This window comes from Manis pentadactyla, chromosome 3 (genome assembly GCF_030020395.1).
Source record: "Manis pentadactyla isolate mManPen7 chromosome 3, mManPen7.hap1, whole genome shotgun sequence".
Classification (NCBI taxonomy): Eukaryota; Metazoa; Chordata; class Mammalia; order Pholidota; family Manidae; genus Manis; species Manis pentadactyla.
Window position 1 is genome coordinate 128,410,029 of NC_080021.1, and position 16,372 is coordinate 128,426,400.

Below are 16,372 nucleotides of genomic sequence, written 5' to 3' on the forward strand. Positions count from 1 at the left end.
ATTACGTTCTCAAATCATGAAATTAGCCTAGAAATTAATAGCAGAAAGATGGCTAGGAAACCACAAAATACATGGAGATTAAACATTGCATTTCAAAAAAACACATTTATCAAAGAAAAAGTCTCAAGAAAAATTTGAAAAGGAGCTAAATGAAAATGAAAATACAACTTATGAAAATTTGTGGGATGCAGTAAAATTAGTACTTAGAGGAAAAATTATAGCATGGAATGAATACATTAGAAAACAAGGAAAATTCCAAATCAGTAGTCTAAGTTTCCACCTTAGGAAATTAGAAAAAGAAGAAAAATTATACTCAAAGTTAGCAGAATAAAAATAATAAAAATTAATTTAGAAATCAATGAAATTGAAAACAGGAAATCAGTAGAGAAAATAAAATGAAAAATTCTGTAACTCCATAAAGGAATATGGTTTATTTGGAACATAGTATGGGGAAGTTCCAGACTAAAGCTAATTTCAAACACAATGGATGTATTGGTGGTCAACAATGAAGAGGCTGGTAGCATGATAGCAGTAAGTGAAATGGCAGACCAGCTAAATATTTTACAGAGAAGACTCAAAATGGACAGCTGAGAAGAACCCAATAGTATCAGAGCCAGTCTCAAAGTTTAGCCTCACAGACTTCTTCTACAAAGGAGTCCAACTATTTTGCAGTGATTTATGTCCCAGGAAACTGCTGAAAATAAAAGAAACCAGCTAGTGAGTAATGGAGACTAATAGCTGGATATGATACCAGTAGAAACATACCAACTATAAACTTAACAGGGAGATTAGGGAAAGAGACAGTCAAGAAAGCCCAGCCAAAAAAACACAGAAATCCTGGTAGGTGGAGAATCAGGACAACTGAGTACATACCCAAGGGTACAAACTATGAGAAGGGACTTCAGAGATGGCTCAGTAAAGAGGAAATGTACTTCACATTCTAAGTCAGTAAGCATGTCACTAAAGAAATATACAACCAAACAAGCAAAACAAGTATTGGTGAAGGAAGATAAGTATCCAGAGTTGCTACAACAAATTAAATAAAATGTAGTTTCCAATTTTAAAAACTGAGACATGCAGAGAAACAGAACTAAATGTGATTCCGACATGGGGATAAAAGCAGGCAACAGAAACTACCTGTAAGAGGATTCAGCTGTCAGATTTAACAGATTTGAGCAGTTATTCTAAATATGTTCAAATAATAAAAGTAAACTATGTTTTAAGAAGTAAAAGACAGGATGACAATGTCTCATCAATCAGAGAATATTAACAAAAAAATAGAAATTATATAAAAAAGAATCAGATGGACATTTTGGCATCAAAATGTAGAATACCCAAAATGAAAAATCCACTAGAAGGGCTCAACAGCAGGTTTGAGCTGGCACGAGAAAGAATCAGCAAACTTGAAGATAGATTAATAGAGACTTTCAAAGCAAAGAACAGAGAAAGAAAAAGAAAAGAATAAAACAAACAAACAATGGAGCCTTGTAGAAATGTGGAACACCATTAATCATACCCACATATGCATAATTGGTTTACCAGAAGGAGAAAGAAGATGAAAAAAAAAATCTCAAATATAATGGTTAAAATACCCCAAATTTGATGAATGGTGTAAAAAATAAAAATAAAAATAATATTTTATACAACCAAGAAGCCAACAAATCCAAACAAGATAAATGCAAAGGCAGATATCCACACCCAAAAGTATTATAGTCAAAATGTTGAAACACAAACACACAGAAAATATTTAAAGTATCAGGGTAAAAATGAGTTATCGCATAGCACATAGAGAGTTAAAACTGACTTGTCATTGAAAACAATAGAAACCAGAAGAGTGGAATGACAAATTCAAGGCTCTGAAAGAAACCAAGAAGTCAAGACTCTTACATCTAGTAGCATTATCTTTCAATAATGAAGGTGAAATAAAGACATTTCTAAATACATCTAATGAGAAAATGTTTTTATAGGAGACCCACCTTATAATAAATACAAAAGATCTCCAGGCCAACCCCTGACTGTGATTCAAATCCACATTGGAAAAAAAAGAAGCCATTAATGATAATTAAGTAAATAATTGTTAAAGAGAGTAAAATTGCCTATTTCCTCTACCTCTCTCTCTTAACTGATTTAAAATGCAGTTGCATAAAACAGTATGCATGTGCTTACATTCTGGGGCCTATAACAGAAACATGATATCTTTGGCAATAATGGCACAAATGGGGTAAAATGAAGCAAAGCTGTAGTGGGGAAAGAGTGATACCAGATAATCATGTGAATCTACAGAAAAAAATGAGAACCAGAAATGGTAAATAGGAAGGTTAATATCACAAACTATATATATGTACTTTTTCCCTCTCATCTGTGGACTTCTTAAAAATAAATAAAATCATATAAAGTAATAATTACAACAATGTGTTGCTGGGTTTGCAGCACATATTATCCACAAAAATAACGGAAAAGGGGGAAGGGGAACAGACATATATAGGAGTATCATTTTTATGTGTCTTGCTGGAATGAAGTAATATATTCTGAAGTAGATTCTGATAAAATATATGAATAATTCTAATGTGTTTTAGGCTACAGGGGTGGTCTCTAGTTGCTTAGTACGTGCCCTAGGATGATTTAAGTCAGGGGAAACCTGGGCTAACTGTGTGAGATTAGATAAAGGGGGTAGCTAGGGCAGTAGACTCTGGATTTGTTGGATTGCATATGAAAGATGAGATCCCAGTGAGCCCTTTCCTAGCTCTTGACAATTGGCTAGTCCTAGAAGGGACAGTCTCTCCGCAGCTACACAAGCTTAACATGTCAAAACGGAAAAAATTAACATATGATTAATGCACTGCACGCCATATGCCCACCAGGACCTCCCAACCTGGTACCCAGGTGCCAGGACCACACAAGTGCAAAAGGGTCACCCACATATCTAAGTCACAGACCTCCCCCAACCCACAACTCCCAAAATCTACAGGGATTCCTTGGCCCTAAAAGGGGCCAGCCCAAGGACGAACCATGCGATGACAAGATGACCAGGGTGTGGGCACATACAAGGGCCACCAGCCCCAGGGTCCTGCTCACAATTCACCTGGAGTCTTCCACACATGTACATGCTTCACCCATACCAGTGCTCTGCTGGTAGAGGCTTAAGAAACAGCTCTCAGGGGTAGTCCGGAAAGACGTCGCATGTGGTGTGTACTTGGTACAAATATTCCGAGCGTGCCCCACTTCTGGCGACCGAACGGGCAGCACTGAGCAGAGCCAGGGAAGAACTGTGCAGCATCCACTATCCCAAAACAGAAGGAGCCGCTTCCACGGCGCCCCGCCCCTCCATACCGGTATGTGACACAATCCACCTGCACGCCGACTAGGACGCCCAACTCCGAGCCCAAATGCACGCATGAAAGGCACACACGTGCCTTCCTACCCTCACTTCCTAGACAACCAGTTCTAGCCCCAAATCTTCACGGACAATCCCTGACCGTTCACATCCACACCTACAGTCTCCAGAAGCCCCAGAGCGCCAGGTGCTTCGCACACTACACCCGACACCCCCGGACTCCTCCTGCACGCGGAGGCCTTCTGCACCACCAGTGCACAGCCGGCTCTGCGCTCCCCAACCCCCTCCCCCCACACACACACGTGCCACCGCCCAGACAAAAGCCGCACCCCACGATTCCTCCCCACGCCCATTGCAAACCGTCCTCACAGACACAGGCGGGTCTCCCCTCGTCACAACACCCCTTGTGACACCCACCCTCGCTGGTCTGTACTCACCAATTCCACGAGACAGACAGCGTAAGGCCGAAAATAGGCCCGGCAGTCCACAGGCCAGGCGCCGGCTGGAGCGATGACGGAGAGCGGGAGGGAACCCAGGGCAACGGAGCTCCACGCAAAAAGCCCGTGAGGTGCTGTAGGCCAGCAAACGCCGGGCGTTGGCAAACCCAGGCAGCAACCGCGTAAACCGACTGCGAGGAAGAATGGACCACGCCCCTTCACGAGTCGGACGGAACAGCCAACGAGGAACCCCGACCGGCCGCTCGGCCGTTGGCCCCGCCCCGCGGACTCCTGCGCGGCGCGAGCGGTGGGCCGAAAGGGACCCTGGGAGCCGTTGGAGCCGCTGGTCCGCGCCTGGAGCCCGCCCGCACCCTGGGCGTGTTGCGCGCGTGCGCGGAACGCGCGAGGCGAAGCGGGAATCCGCGGCTGGCAGGACCCGGCTTCAGGGTCCCTGGGCCTCGGAGCCGGGCCTCCTTTCCGCCGCCTGTGGACTGCGCACCCCCAGCCCGCACCCTGCGCTCGGCGGCCGGGCCCACGCACCGCGGGCTGGCTGCCTCGCAGCCGTCCTGTCCCACAGGCCTCACGGGCAGCGGGCTGCCTCCCTAGGTTCGCGCCCCGCCCCCGAGTCCAGGGGCGGCCCTCCAGAGCTTCCCGCCAGACCTCAACGATAGTAAAAACATTTGCTCTGCCAGTGATCGCCTTAACAAGATGGAAAGACGAGTTGCAGACTGGGAGCAAATATTTGCAAAACATACGTCTCACAATGGACTAGTGCCTAAAACGTAAAAATAACTCTTCAGAGAACACTCCTGGCTCAGAGCTCTAGACCCACCCGGGAAACACTCGGGGTTCTTCCGCAGGCCTGCTGCACTACGTGTCCCCTTCACGGCACCTGCTGAGTGCATGCAGGTTTCCCGGCGAGCACGCCTCCGCGTGGAGGGTGGCGGGCACACCCTCCTCCGTGAGCATGGCGCTCTGACCTGGATCCACACGGGCCAAGGGGCCAACTGAAGTGGCATAGCAGGCAGTGTAGGAGTAGCTTTACTCCCCTCCTCTTCCAGAGGGAATTTTGCAGCACTTGAGCTGGCAATGAAAAAGACAGGCAGCAGAAGCCACTTTGGGACTTGAGTTTGTAATGCATTCCCAGAAGCTCCACACACCCGTCCGGCCTGTTGCAAGGTGGGTACCGGGTGTCAACTCCGCAGCTTCACCTACCACACTAAAACCTTGTGTGCACACGTGATCTCCCCATTCTGCTGCTCCTCCCTGACTGGGAGGAAGATCCTCTGTCCGCTAAGGCCTGAGACCCACGTCCGGAGATTTTTGTTTTCTCGAAAGACACCCGCCCCTGGCCTTCCTGCAGGGATGGTCAGAAATCAGAGTGCAGAGGACTGTCATCTCCCCCTTGCGTGGCTGGTGTTTTCAAACACATTTGGGCTAACAATTCTATCTGCTTCTGGAGCCTAGGCTTTTTGATGGAGTCATATAAAAAGAGGTGTGGAATTGGGACGAGATAATTTTTCCACCGTGCGGTTTTCCAGTCGGTGGTCCTGAGAAGAACAAGCAAATCCTACATGAAAGCCGTGAGGGAGAATCTTGTCCACAATTGGTGGAGGAAGCAAGAGGGAAGCCTGCCTCTCGTGAGTGTCTCAGTACCATGCTGTGCTTCATCATCCCTCTGAATATGAAGTTCCTTGGTGAAAATCATCTAAGGTTTCCCATGATAAAAACCCAAGTCCTGGGAGATGTCTGCAAGTTGTTCTTTTCTCAATCCCCAGCAGGAGTTCTGTTAAGTAAAGCTCACTGTGGCTTGCTTGCAAGGCTGTAAATATCTGCAAATATATCAGAACATAAATGAATTTTCACCAGAAGAGAAAACTGAAAGCATTTAAAAAATAAGAAGAGAATGCATTTGCCTTTGGCCACATAGCACATGTCTGAGAAGATCTGCACAATCAGATGACACCGGTTCCCGGTGGACAGCGATCTGGGCTGCTGGGAAAGAGGCGGGAGGAGGACTCGCCACTGTACTTTCCGTGTTTACAGTGGACTGTGGATCATGCGAAGGTCTTACTTGTGTGAGATAGTACATTAAAACCATTAAAAAGGTAAACATACATATTTAGCAGGAGGGTGATGTTCCAAGAAACGCAAAGGAGGAATTTCTGGTCTTGGACGTGGAGTCTGCAGGGCCTTTCTTTGATGGGCTGGGGCTTTCCAGCAACGGGGGCCTGGCTGGGGTCTGCAGGGCCTCCACACACAGCCCTGGGGACGCACGGGCTGCTTCCTGAAGCGCGACGGGCACAGTGCCCCGAACAGGCTCGCGGCTGCACGGACATCCCCATTTCAAACGCAGGGCTGCCCGTGGCCATGAGTACCTGCGTGCTCATCAGAGCACCTGTTCCCATGGGTTCAGAAAGCCTAGCCTCTGTGGAAGTCAGTGACGGGCAGTAGGAAGCAGTGGGGCCCCGGCCGCACACTAGGTCGATGGTCACGGAATGAAAGTAGCGGGAACATCAGCTAGGACCTTGGTGCTGTGAGCCCGAAAAACGATTTGTAAGCGGCCAAGAGAGGCACCCACCGAGGGTGTGGCGCTGTAAGCTGGAAGAGCACCTGTGCTCTTGCCCACCTGCCAGAGTGCCCGTGGAATGTCTCCCCCTCCCTCGTGCCCCCAGCCCGCCTGCCCTCTGCCCCTCCCCCACTGCAGAGTGTCTTGGGCCCCTACATTCTAGGCCTGTTTACATTCAAACTTGCCCTGCCTGAGTGGGATCCTGAGCAGTTGGTGGAGGAGGCTGCTCTCTGGTCCTGGACTCGGTTCCCCAGGTGGAACGGCCAAGCAGCTGCGGTCGGATCTCAGCCTGTGGGGATGACTTCAGGAGGAGGTAAGGCCTGAAGGCTGGGTGGCAGTGTTTCAGGGGCCACCGCCCACCGGTCCCTGGGATTCAAATGTGACTGTTATCCGGGCACAGTGGTTAGACCGTCAAGGGGGGAGAGAGCTCTGGGCCCCAGGGTATCTCACCTGGGAGGTGCGGGGAGGCCTCTGGAAAGCTGAGGTAGCCCTGGGGAGGTGGCTTCTGGAGGTGGGTCAGGTGACACAAGGGAAGCGCCCTGAGCAGGGAGAAGGGACTGCCGCCCACACGCTGCTGCTTTCTAGAAAGGAGACGCGCCGTGGACCCTGCGTTTGGGGAGGCTGTGGTGGTGGCACGGAGGGGGGTGGTCCCGGGAAAGCCCGGCCCTGAGTCACCCTCCTGGGCACAGGGCTGGCCCCACGATGTCATCCCAAGGGATCTGAACTGCACTTTACCAGACCCCACAGTGCGCTAGGAGAGGTAGACAGACTTGGCCTGAGCCAGAAAATTGTCCAGGGTCCCTATCTGTGGCCAAGTCTGCAGGCACGTGTCCTCTCCACGAGCAAGTCCACAGCGTCCCCTAGCTGCCGGAGCCCAGACCTGCCACCCGCCCTCCAGCCGGAGCTCTTCTCCTCTGGGCAGTGGGCTGTTGTTGGGCTCACCGGGGACAGGGCAGCCGGGTGACGCCAGCAGGATAGGGCTTGGGTTCCTGAGTCATCCTGAATCCTTCTCCCTGTGAGGAGACTCAGTTCTGCAGAGCCACTTCCTCCTGTCCAGTGTCTCACAAACTTGAGCTTTGCGTTTCACCTTTGAGATGAGGCGTTTGCTTGTGTGCAAGGCACTAACCCAGGGATGATAGTGGACGTGGAGTATGGTTGCCTGTCCCGTGGGACATCTACACGTGCTGATTCCTTTCCAAAGCGGAGGGATCCTCCCCTGACTGCCCTCTGCTCTCCATTGCCAGCCCTTTCCCAGGCTCTGCAGGCCACACTGGTTGTCGAGTGACAGAATTCAGGGCACACGAGACCTCCTCCACTGACCCTCTCCTGGGAATGGAGCTCCTGAGCGGTGGCAGGGACCCTGGCCCATGTTAAGGGTGTGCTGTGGGTGGTTCTGGATGGGTTATGTCAGTCAGGGTCCCGGAGCCTTTCCCGCGCAGAGGGACATTTCAAGTGCGTTGGTGTGCTGTGTCAGGCAAGAAAGAGAGGGATTTACGTGGGCACGGGCACCGCAAAGCAGAGGGGCGTGGGCCCCGGTGTTTTAGACACTGCCGGGTCTCAAGGCCCCAGGTCCCGGACCATACCCGGGGGTTGAGTGCCCTGCGGCTCACGGACTGTGGTCGGGGTCGTCCCCGCAGGCAGGTGTCTGCAAGTCTTGTGTGCAGACAGCCATGAGGCCAGGGCCTGGTGGCACAAACGCAGCACCTGCTGGGAGGTCTCTTCTTGGCAGAGTGGGCCGGGGGCCCGGGTGGGGCAGACATTTCCAGGGGAACGGTCTCAGCTGGTCGGGGCCTGACTGTCCCCTGCGGACAGCTGTGCCCTGCCCGGTTCCACCAGCACACCGGCCCCTGAGTCCCGGGCACCCTTCCCAGGACAGATTCTCTCAGCACCTCTCCTGTCTTGACAGCGTTTCCAGTGCCGGGCCCGCAGGGGACCGTCAACCTTGGCACCTTCGTGTCATCTTTCACAGTGATGCCGTCAGCCCCTCCCGTCCTCGGCCCGCCACACTGGGCCCCCTGGCAGCAGCACCCACCGAACGTCCTGGGCCCAGTGTTGCCCCCAGGAAGCACCCTGGTGCTGCCGACTCTTCCCAGCACGCCGTTGGTGGCAGCACAGGCCAGCTGTGGCCCAGGCTGGCCCAGGGCCTGCAACGTCACTGTGCACGTCTGGCCGGAACAGAGGCCCGTGCAGGCTCCCCAGCCTCAGACCTTTGTCGTGACTCAGGCCCCTCTCCATGGGAGCACTCCTGGGGCCCTCTGTGGGGGTGCTGTGTGTCCTGTGCCCCAGTTCCTGGCGGCCTCGGGAGTGAAGACCATCCTGCCCGCCCCTCCTGCCTGGAGCACCCAGGCTAGCGATGAAGGCTGGTCCCTGCACCGTCCACCTCGAGCTGCAGTGCCAGCTGCCCAGCTGGCCTCTGGCGGGCTCCCAGCATTGGCCAGTCCTCGTCCACCTGGGGCCGCTAGGAACAGCGGCCCGGCCTGCTCGCAGCCCACCGCCTCGCCCGGGAACGCCTGCCACCGCACCAGCGTGAACGAAAAGTTCCGGCGCTGGCAGCACTGCAAGCCCCTGGCCCGCAGGCACCTGCCCCAGAGTCCCGATGCGGAGGCACTGTCCTGCTTCCTCATGTGAGTGTCGTCCAACGGGGAAGCCACGGTGTCCAGCCTGGATCAAGGGCGGTGTCGCCCTCGCTCTGACCGGGCTGGTTGTCGGGAGGCGGTCACTTCTGGTGGTGACATCCTTTAGGCCGCATCTCGCGGGCGGTCCCTGTGAGCCAGCCGGCCTCTGGCTGCAATGCTCACCACAGGTTCGCTGCGGGCTCACAGTGGGGCCCCTGGCCGGCAGGCCCAGGGTTGGAGGCTGCGGTCTCAGGGTTCTGCCCGTTTTAACACCGGGCTGAGGGGATGATACCTGGGCATCCCCTCAGGGAGGCGGGGGACCCCAGGGCCCAGGAGACAGCTCTCTGCCCAACTGCCCTCCTGGGTGCAGGGTCCAGGCCAGGAGAGGCAGGGGGGACTGGGGCGGGTGGGGCGGCACACTCGGAGCCCAGGGCGGGGAAGCCCCACCATGGCCGGGCGCCTCCTGACTGGCCACTCCACTGCATTCCGAGGCCTGCAGAGCCCGCGCCTTGGGCTGTCCAGGCAGGGTGTCTGATGGCGTGGCCTGTGCTCGCCCATTTGATGCCTGTCGTTGTTAGCCGGAAAATGCCAATTTGAGGAGCAGCCCAGCTCTCCAGGCCACAGTGGGCAGCTGCGGTGTGAGGGCACGGGCGGCCGCAGTCCGTGGCGGAGGCTTGTGGAGTCAGGCGGCACCACAGTGGCCCGGAAGGCTGGCCTCTACCGCCGAGACCCTGCCGGTCTCCTCCTGGGCTTAGTCCTCCATGCTGGGGATGCGGGCTCCACAGTGTGAGGTGGGGTGGGCAGGTTCCGGGCTGCAGATGGTGACTGACCCCAGTGGGCGAATTACAGCCCACTGCTTCGGACCCTGGCCCGCTGGAACCCCACCATCACCCGGGAGGAGGTCCTGCAGCGGGGCGTGCAGAAGTGGCATTGTCTAAGCAAGTCAGAGCGCAGCATCTACTATGTGATGGCGGGAAGGTGAGTCAGGGCCCTGGGCCAAGGGCAGGATGAAGACCTGTACCCCTCTGGGATCATGCCCCCCCCCACTTTGGGAGGCTGGCTACTCGTTTCCCCTGCCCCAGAGCCCCACCTGTCCAGACGCTGACCTTTTCTGTCTAGACATGAAGGTCTCAGGACATTGGGGGGGGGTTCAGACACTGGCCCTGGGGCTGTACATGGGGTCGGGTGTCCCAGGCAGCCTGCCTCCCCACCATGGCCGGGGCCATGACACCCCATGCCCTCTCCGTCTGACCTCTCCATTGACTGCTTCTCTGCCTGGGCCCGGGAGGCCTCCTCCTCAAGGGACCGTGCCTCCCTCGCCCCAGGTTCATGGAGTTCGAGGCCGAGGAGGCGAGGCAATGTCAGAACGCACAGTGGATGAAGGCGGCGCAGGGCGTGCCTCATCCAGCACCCCTCAGGCCTGTTCCTCGGGCGCCCTCAGCCCCAGAGCGGGGCCAGAAGCGAGGTATGCCACCGTGTTCCCCCGGAGCCAAAGGCCAGAGGCAGTGGGAGCCTGGGAAGGCTGCGGTCCCCAACACGGTCCTACTCATCCCGGGCGCATTGGGCAGTGACCTCGATGCCATCAGTAGCGTGGGGTCTCCCTTGGTCCCGACGGGAATGGGCCAGGTTTAGGACATGGCCACCCCCCTCTGCCCTGATCAGAGACCCACAAGGGGTGCTGGAAGGGGCAGGGGGCTGGGAGGAGGGCGGGCCTCCCTCCCCAGCATGAAGCCCTCGGAGGCCCTGTGTCCCCTTCCACACCTTGGTGCCTGCGGACCAGCTGGCCATGACCCCCCACGGGAATGTCCCCGAGCTCCGTCCTCCCTGAGCACGCTCAGTGCTGGGGAGGTGCGGCCAGGCTACCCACACTCCTTCCCTGCACCCTCCTCAGCACGCATCCGCGAGAAGGCCAGCGCCGGGGCCCAGTCCGCCAACGCCCAGCCACCGCGATGCCGGCAGAGCCCGCACACCGAGGCGCCGACGGAGATCCCCCTCGAGGCCGTGGCAGAGGGCCTGGAGATCATGGAGGGGCTGCTGGGGCCCAGCGGCCCAACTCAGGGGCTGCCCGGTGAAGAACGTGGGGAGGATAGCTCCAAGCCGCCACAGGGAGAGGAGGGCGTCTATCCAGACGCGGGTCTCCTGACCTACATCAATGAGCTTTGTGCCCAGGGAGACTTTCTCAACAAGGTAGGCTGGCCCTGGCCAGGGTGCTACAGGATTTCAGGGAGCGGCACTCCCACCACCCATGTCGGGGTGGTGCCCAGGCAGCTGGAATTAAGTTGTTCTTATTCCTCAGCTCTGGTGTGTGTGTGTGTGTGTGTGTGTGTGTGTGTGTGCGCATGCGTGTGCGGGTGCGTGTGTGTGACAGTGGATGTGCATATGTATCTGTGTAAATGTATGTGTGTGTCTGCGTGTTGTACAGGGGTAAACCAGGTGAGCCAGGGTTGTGCGGGGTGTTGGTGTGCATGCTTGTGTGTGCGTGTGTGTGCATAGGTACCTGTGTATGTACTTGTGTGGCTGTGCATATGTTTGCGTGCACGTCTCGTGTGGGGTGTGTGGCATGCACACATGTACGTGTGTATATGCTGTGCGTGTGCATGTGTGCCTGTGGTCGGGGACCGTGACCACGTCTTTCCAACACCTCCTTGTTGTGGAGGCTGGGGCTGGTCTCTGCTTTTCCCTCGCCCTCTGGGTCCTCTGGGTGCCCAGGGGATTCCCTCCAAGGATGCTCACAGCCTCTTCCTTCTGGGCCAGGCGGACGCAGTTCTGCACCCACGCTTCCTGGCGGAGTTGCCCTGCCCGGAAGCCCAGCTGGATCTCTTGGCCCTCGCTGAGGAGCTGGAGCAGGAGGAAGGACTGTCTTTGGCACAGGTGAGCTGGGAAAGGGAAGGAAACAGGTGAGCCTGGAGAGAGGCAGCCCGGGTGTGCCAGGGCAGGGGACCCCAGGACAGGATTCCTTCCTGACCGTTCCCCTGCGTTGCATGGCAGAAGTGGCAGGGAGGGCCTCTCTGAGGGTGGGGGCCGGGCAGGAGTACGGCAGGGAGAGGATGGGGGGAGCCGGGGAGGAGAGAGAGGACGCCGGCCGGGGCACCAAGCTGGGGGGTGAGGTTGGCAGGAGAGCCGCAGCGGCTATCGTTGGCGTGGCACCGCCTCCGCCTCTCGGGCGGCCTCACGGTGCCCTCACTCCTCGCAGCTGGAGCAGAAGCGACTCCTGGAACTGAAGCAGGAGGAGGGTGTGCAGGCCCCCGCGAGTCACGGCACACCCCGACTGGACTCAAGGCCTTCTGGGTCTGAGGCCGGCCAGGATCCCCAGAGGCACGGCCACGGCCCCCAGCTAGGGGCCAGCGACCAAGCCTGCCCACCAGAGTCTGGTTGCGGGCAGCGCCAGGCGCACAGCCGAGGAGACGCTGGCGTGTGGAGGCCCGAAGCCTTCGCTGCCTCTCCAGGACGCCAGGAGCCCCCTCCCCTGAAGGCTGGCTGGCGGCCCCATGCCCCCCAGGCTCGGTGCCGCACTTCGCCCAGCCTGGGGCCCAGGCTCGCCACTGCTCCGGGAGAGACCTGTCCTGCTCGGGAGCCCCTGGGGCCCACGGGCAGGCCCAGTGAGGGCGAGGAGGAGCTCCCCAGCCTGGCCTTCCTCCTGGCATCTCAGCACACACTGCCATCCTGGGGACTGCCCCAGAGTCCTACTCCAGGCTCAGACCTCCTCCGCCCTGGAGTACCCCAGACCCGCTCTCCCCAGAAGCCGGGCCTCAGCCCCGCTGGCCCTCCAGCTGGCAAGGCCAGCAGTCGGGCCCCGTGTGCAGGCCCAGCCCCTGCTGGGAAGACACCCCTGCCAGGGGCCAGCCTCGGGGTCGCTGGGGGACCAGCCTTGGCTCTGGGGCTGGGCTGCCCCTCACAGCCCCGGAAGAGAAGGGGGGACCCTTTCGGCACAGGGAAGGGTAGGAAGCGGCCCTGCAGCCAGTAGGGAGGAGTCGGCCCTCCAGGGCAGCTTCGGGCTCCTCCACATCCCAGTCCTGATCCTGGCTGCTGTGGGACAGGGAGGGTGGGGTGGGAGAGGTGGGAGGGCAGGGCCCCTGGGGGTGGCTGGTTGGGGGGTGGGATAAGAGGGTGGTGGGAAAGGTGTGGGGCGGTGGGGGTGTTCAGCCCATTTGGGCCTTGTATGCAAATGCAAATAAAGCCTGTTTTGTCACGAAAGGCTCGGCGTCTCTGCCCCTAGTGGCATCTGGGCTTCTCCACGGGAAGGGGCGCCGAAAGCAGGAAGGTCCCGGGCTCCGGGACCCAAGGCGATGATGTCCCCGTTCCCCCTCCACATTCATGTGCATTCTCCAGATGGCTCCCGATTGCCCACCGCCCGCATAAGCCCTCCCCCGCCCCACCTCTGCCCTCCTGGAGGCCGCTTTTGGGAGTCCCCAGGACACAGCGTCATCACAGGACCCCAAACTTCGAAGGATGGCAGCTGCTTTGGCCCTGTGCTCTCTGCAGCACCAGCCCACTTTCTGGACAGAGCCTGCAGACAGCCGTTGTCTAGAGGGGGCCCTCCCTTTCTCGCTGAAGCGGGCTGGGGCGCTGGGGGATGCTCAGGCATCAGGGTCTCCTGGGGGGCTGAGCAGAGAGGAAAGGCATGTCATGAGGGGACAGGCTCCACAACCGACGTGGAAGGCCCATCCTCCGGCCTCGGTGGGCGCATGAAATGTGTGGGCTGGTGGACAGTCCCTCTTCCCTCAGCACAGAGAGGGCATCGGGCTGGGAAGGAGAATCGGGGCACTCAGAAAGGAGATTGGGCGCGGGGGGGGGGGGCACCTCGTCTCTCTGGGGGATTTCTGTGCAGGAGCGTCCCGTCCACTGAGGTAGGAGGCCCCATGTAGCTGTGGCCTGAGAGGCTGGCCTCAGGGCCTTTGCATTTCAACGATGCCCACACTGCTGTCCCATCGCCTCCCCCCAGGGCTGGACCTTCTGTGAATAGGGTAATTTGGTGCTTTTGTTTAGACACATGACTGGTTTCTATATGTTGATTTTGTATTCTGCAAGTTTGCCAAATTGGTTTATGAGTTCTAAGAGTTTTTGCTGTTGACACTTCAGGGTTTTCTACATGTATGATCGTGACATGCATGAGCAGAGATAGTTTTACTTCTTTTCTGATTTGGATGCCTTTTATTTCTTTTTCTCCCCTAATTCCCCTGACTGGGCCTTTCGGTGCTATTGAATAGAAACAGTGAGGGTGGGCACCTTTGCCTTCTGCCTAACGTTAGAAGAAAAGATTTCAGTTTTTCATCAGTGAGTATGCTTGTTGTGGGTTTTTCATATATGCCTTTATTGTGTTGAAGTACATTCCTTCTACACCCAATTTGTTGAGAGTTTGTACCGTGCAAGGGGTGCTGAATTTTCTCAAGTCCCATTTCTGCATCGATAGAGATAGCTTATTTTATTCCTTCCTTTTGTTAATTCAGTGTGTCACATTCATTTGGGTATGTTGAACTGTCCTTATATCCCAGGAACAAATCTTACTTGATCATTGTGTATGATCCTTTTAATGTGGTGTTGAATTTGATTTGCTACAATTTTGTTGAGGATTTTTCCATCTATGCTTATCAGGAATATTGGCCTGTAATTTTACTGTATTGTATTGTATTGTCCTGTCTAGCTTCAGTATCACGTAATGCTGGTCATCTAAATGAGTTTGTAAGTGCTCCCTCCTATCCAATTTTTTGGGACCATTTAAGGACTTTTTACATTTCTCTTTAAGTGTTCGGTGGAGTTCACCAGTGAAGCCATGCCATCTTGAACTTTGCTGTTTGGGGAGGTTTTTAAAAATTGATTCAATCTCATTTGTTGTTGGTGTGTTCAGACTTTCTATTTGAGCTTGATTCAGTTTTGGTGGATTATGTTTCTAAGAATTTATCCGTTTCTTCCAGGTCATCCAATTTGTTGGCACATAGCTGTCCATAATTATCTGCTATGACCCCTTTTATTTCTGAGTCATCATCCGGGGCCGCCTCAGCTCGGCGCCGAGAGCCCGCGAGGTGCTGGAGGCCGGCAGCCGCCCGTGCGTCCCCGCCCACCCCCGGCAGCGAGGACGCGGCGGCCACGTCCCCTCCCGCGCTGGGCGGGGCTAGCCGCCGCGGACCCCCGACCGGCCGCTCGGCCGTTGGCCACGCCCCGCGCGCTCGTGCGCAGCGCGAGCGGTCCGCCGCAAGGGATCCTGGGAGCCGTTGGAGCCGCTGGTCCGCGCGCCCGGAGCCCGCCCGCTCCCTGGGCGTGTGGCGCGCGTGCGCGCGACGCGCGAGGCGAAGCGGGAATCCGCGGCTGGCAGGACCCGGCTTCAGGGTCCCGGGGCGTCGGAGCCGGGCCTCCTTTCCGCCGCCTGTGGACTGCGCACCCCCAGCCCGCACCCTGCGCTCGGCGGCCGGGCCCACGCACCGCGGGCTGGCTGCCTCGCAGCCGTCCTGTCTCACAGGCCTCACGGGCAGCGGGCTGACTCCCTAGGTTCGCGCCCCGCCCCCGAGTCCAGGGGCGGCCCTCCAGAGCTTCCCGCCAGACCTCAACGATAGTGAAAACATTTGCTCTGCCAGTGATCGCCTTAACAAGATGGAAAGACGAGTTGCAGACTGGGAGCAAATATTTGCAAAACATACGTCTCACAATGGACTAGTGCCTAAAACGTAAAAATAACTCTTCAGAGAACACTCCTGGCTCAGAGCTCTAGACCCACCCGGGAAACACTCGGGGTTCTTCCGCAGGCCTGCTGCACTACGTGTCCCCTTCACGGCACCTGCTGAGTGCATGCAGGTTTCCCGGCGAGCACGCCTCCGCGTGGAGGGTGGCGGGCACACCCTCCTCCGTGAGCATGGCGCTCTGACCTGGATCCACACGGGCCAAGGGGCCAACTGAAGTGGCATAGCAGGCAGTGTAGGAGTAGCTTTACTCCCCTCCTCTTCCAGAGGGAATTTTGCAGCACTTGAGCTGGCAATGAAAAAGACAGGCAGCAGAAGCCACTTTGGGACTTGAGTTTGTAATGCATTCCCAGAAGCTCCACACACCCGTCCGGCCTGTTGCAAGGTGGGTACCGGGTGTCAACTCCGCAGCTTCACCTACCACACTAAAACCTTGTGTGCACACGTGATCTCCCCATTCTGCTGCTCCTCCCTGACTGGGAGGAAGATCCTCTGTCCGCTAAGGCCTGAGACCCACGTCCGGAGATTTTTGTTTTCTCGAAAGACACCCGCCCCTGGCCTTCCTGCAGGGATGGTCAGAAATCAGAGTGCAGAGGACTGTCATCTCCCCCTTGCGTGGCTGGTGTTTTCAAACACATTTGGGCTAACAATTCTATCTGCTTCTGGAGCCTAGGCTTTTTGATGGAGTCATATAAAAAGAGGTGTGGAATTGGGACGAGATAATTTTTCCACCGTGCGGTTTTCCA

The 16,372-nt window shown here is 56.3% G+C and overlaps 1 protein-coding gene across 6 annotated transcripts in view; it reads right to left on the reverse strand.

Moving 5' to 3' along the window:
• Window positions 1-16,372, reverse strand: part of ZNF484 (zinc finger protein 484) — a 214,710-nt gene that overhangs the window by 53,087 nt on the left and 145,251 nt on the right. For 2 of the 6 annotated variants that reach the window (XM_036896905.2, XM_036896902.2), the window contains exon 1: window positions 3,772-3,973. The exons of 1 other annotated variant lie outside the window; for it this stretch is intronic. The gene's annotated coding sequence lies outside the window, so the exon portion shown is untranslated. Of the gene's footprint in view, window positions 1-1,976; window positions 3,493-3,751; window positions 3,974-16,372 lie in introns of those variants that run through there. 3 more of the 6 variants (XM_036896906.2, XM_036896907.2, XM_036896900.2) reach the window with 2 other exon arrangements.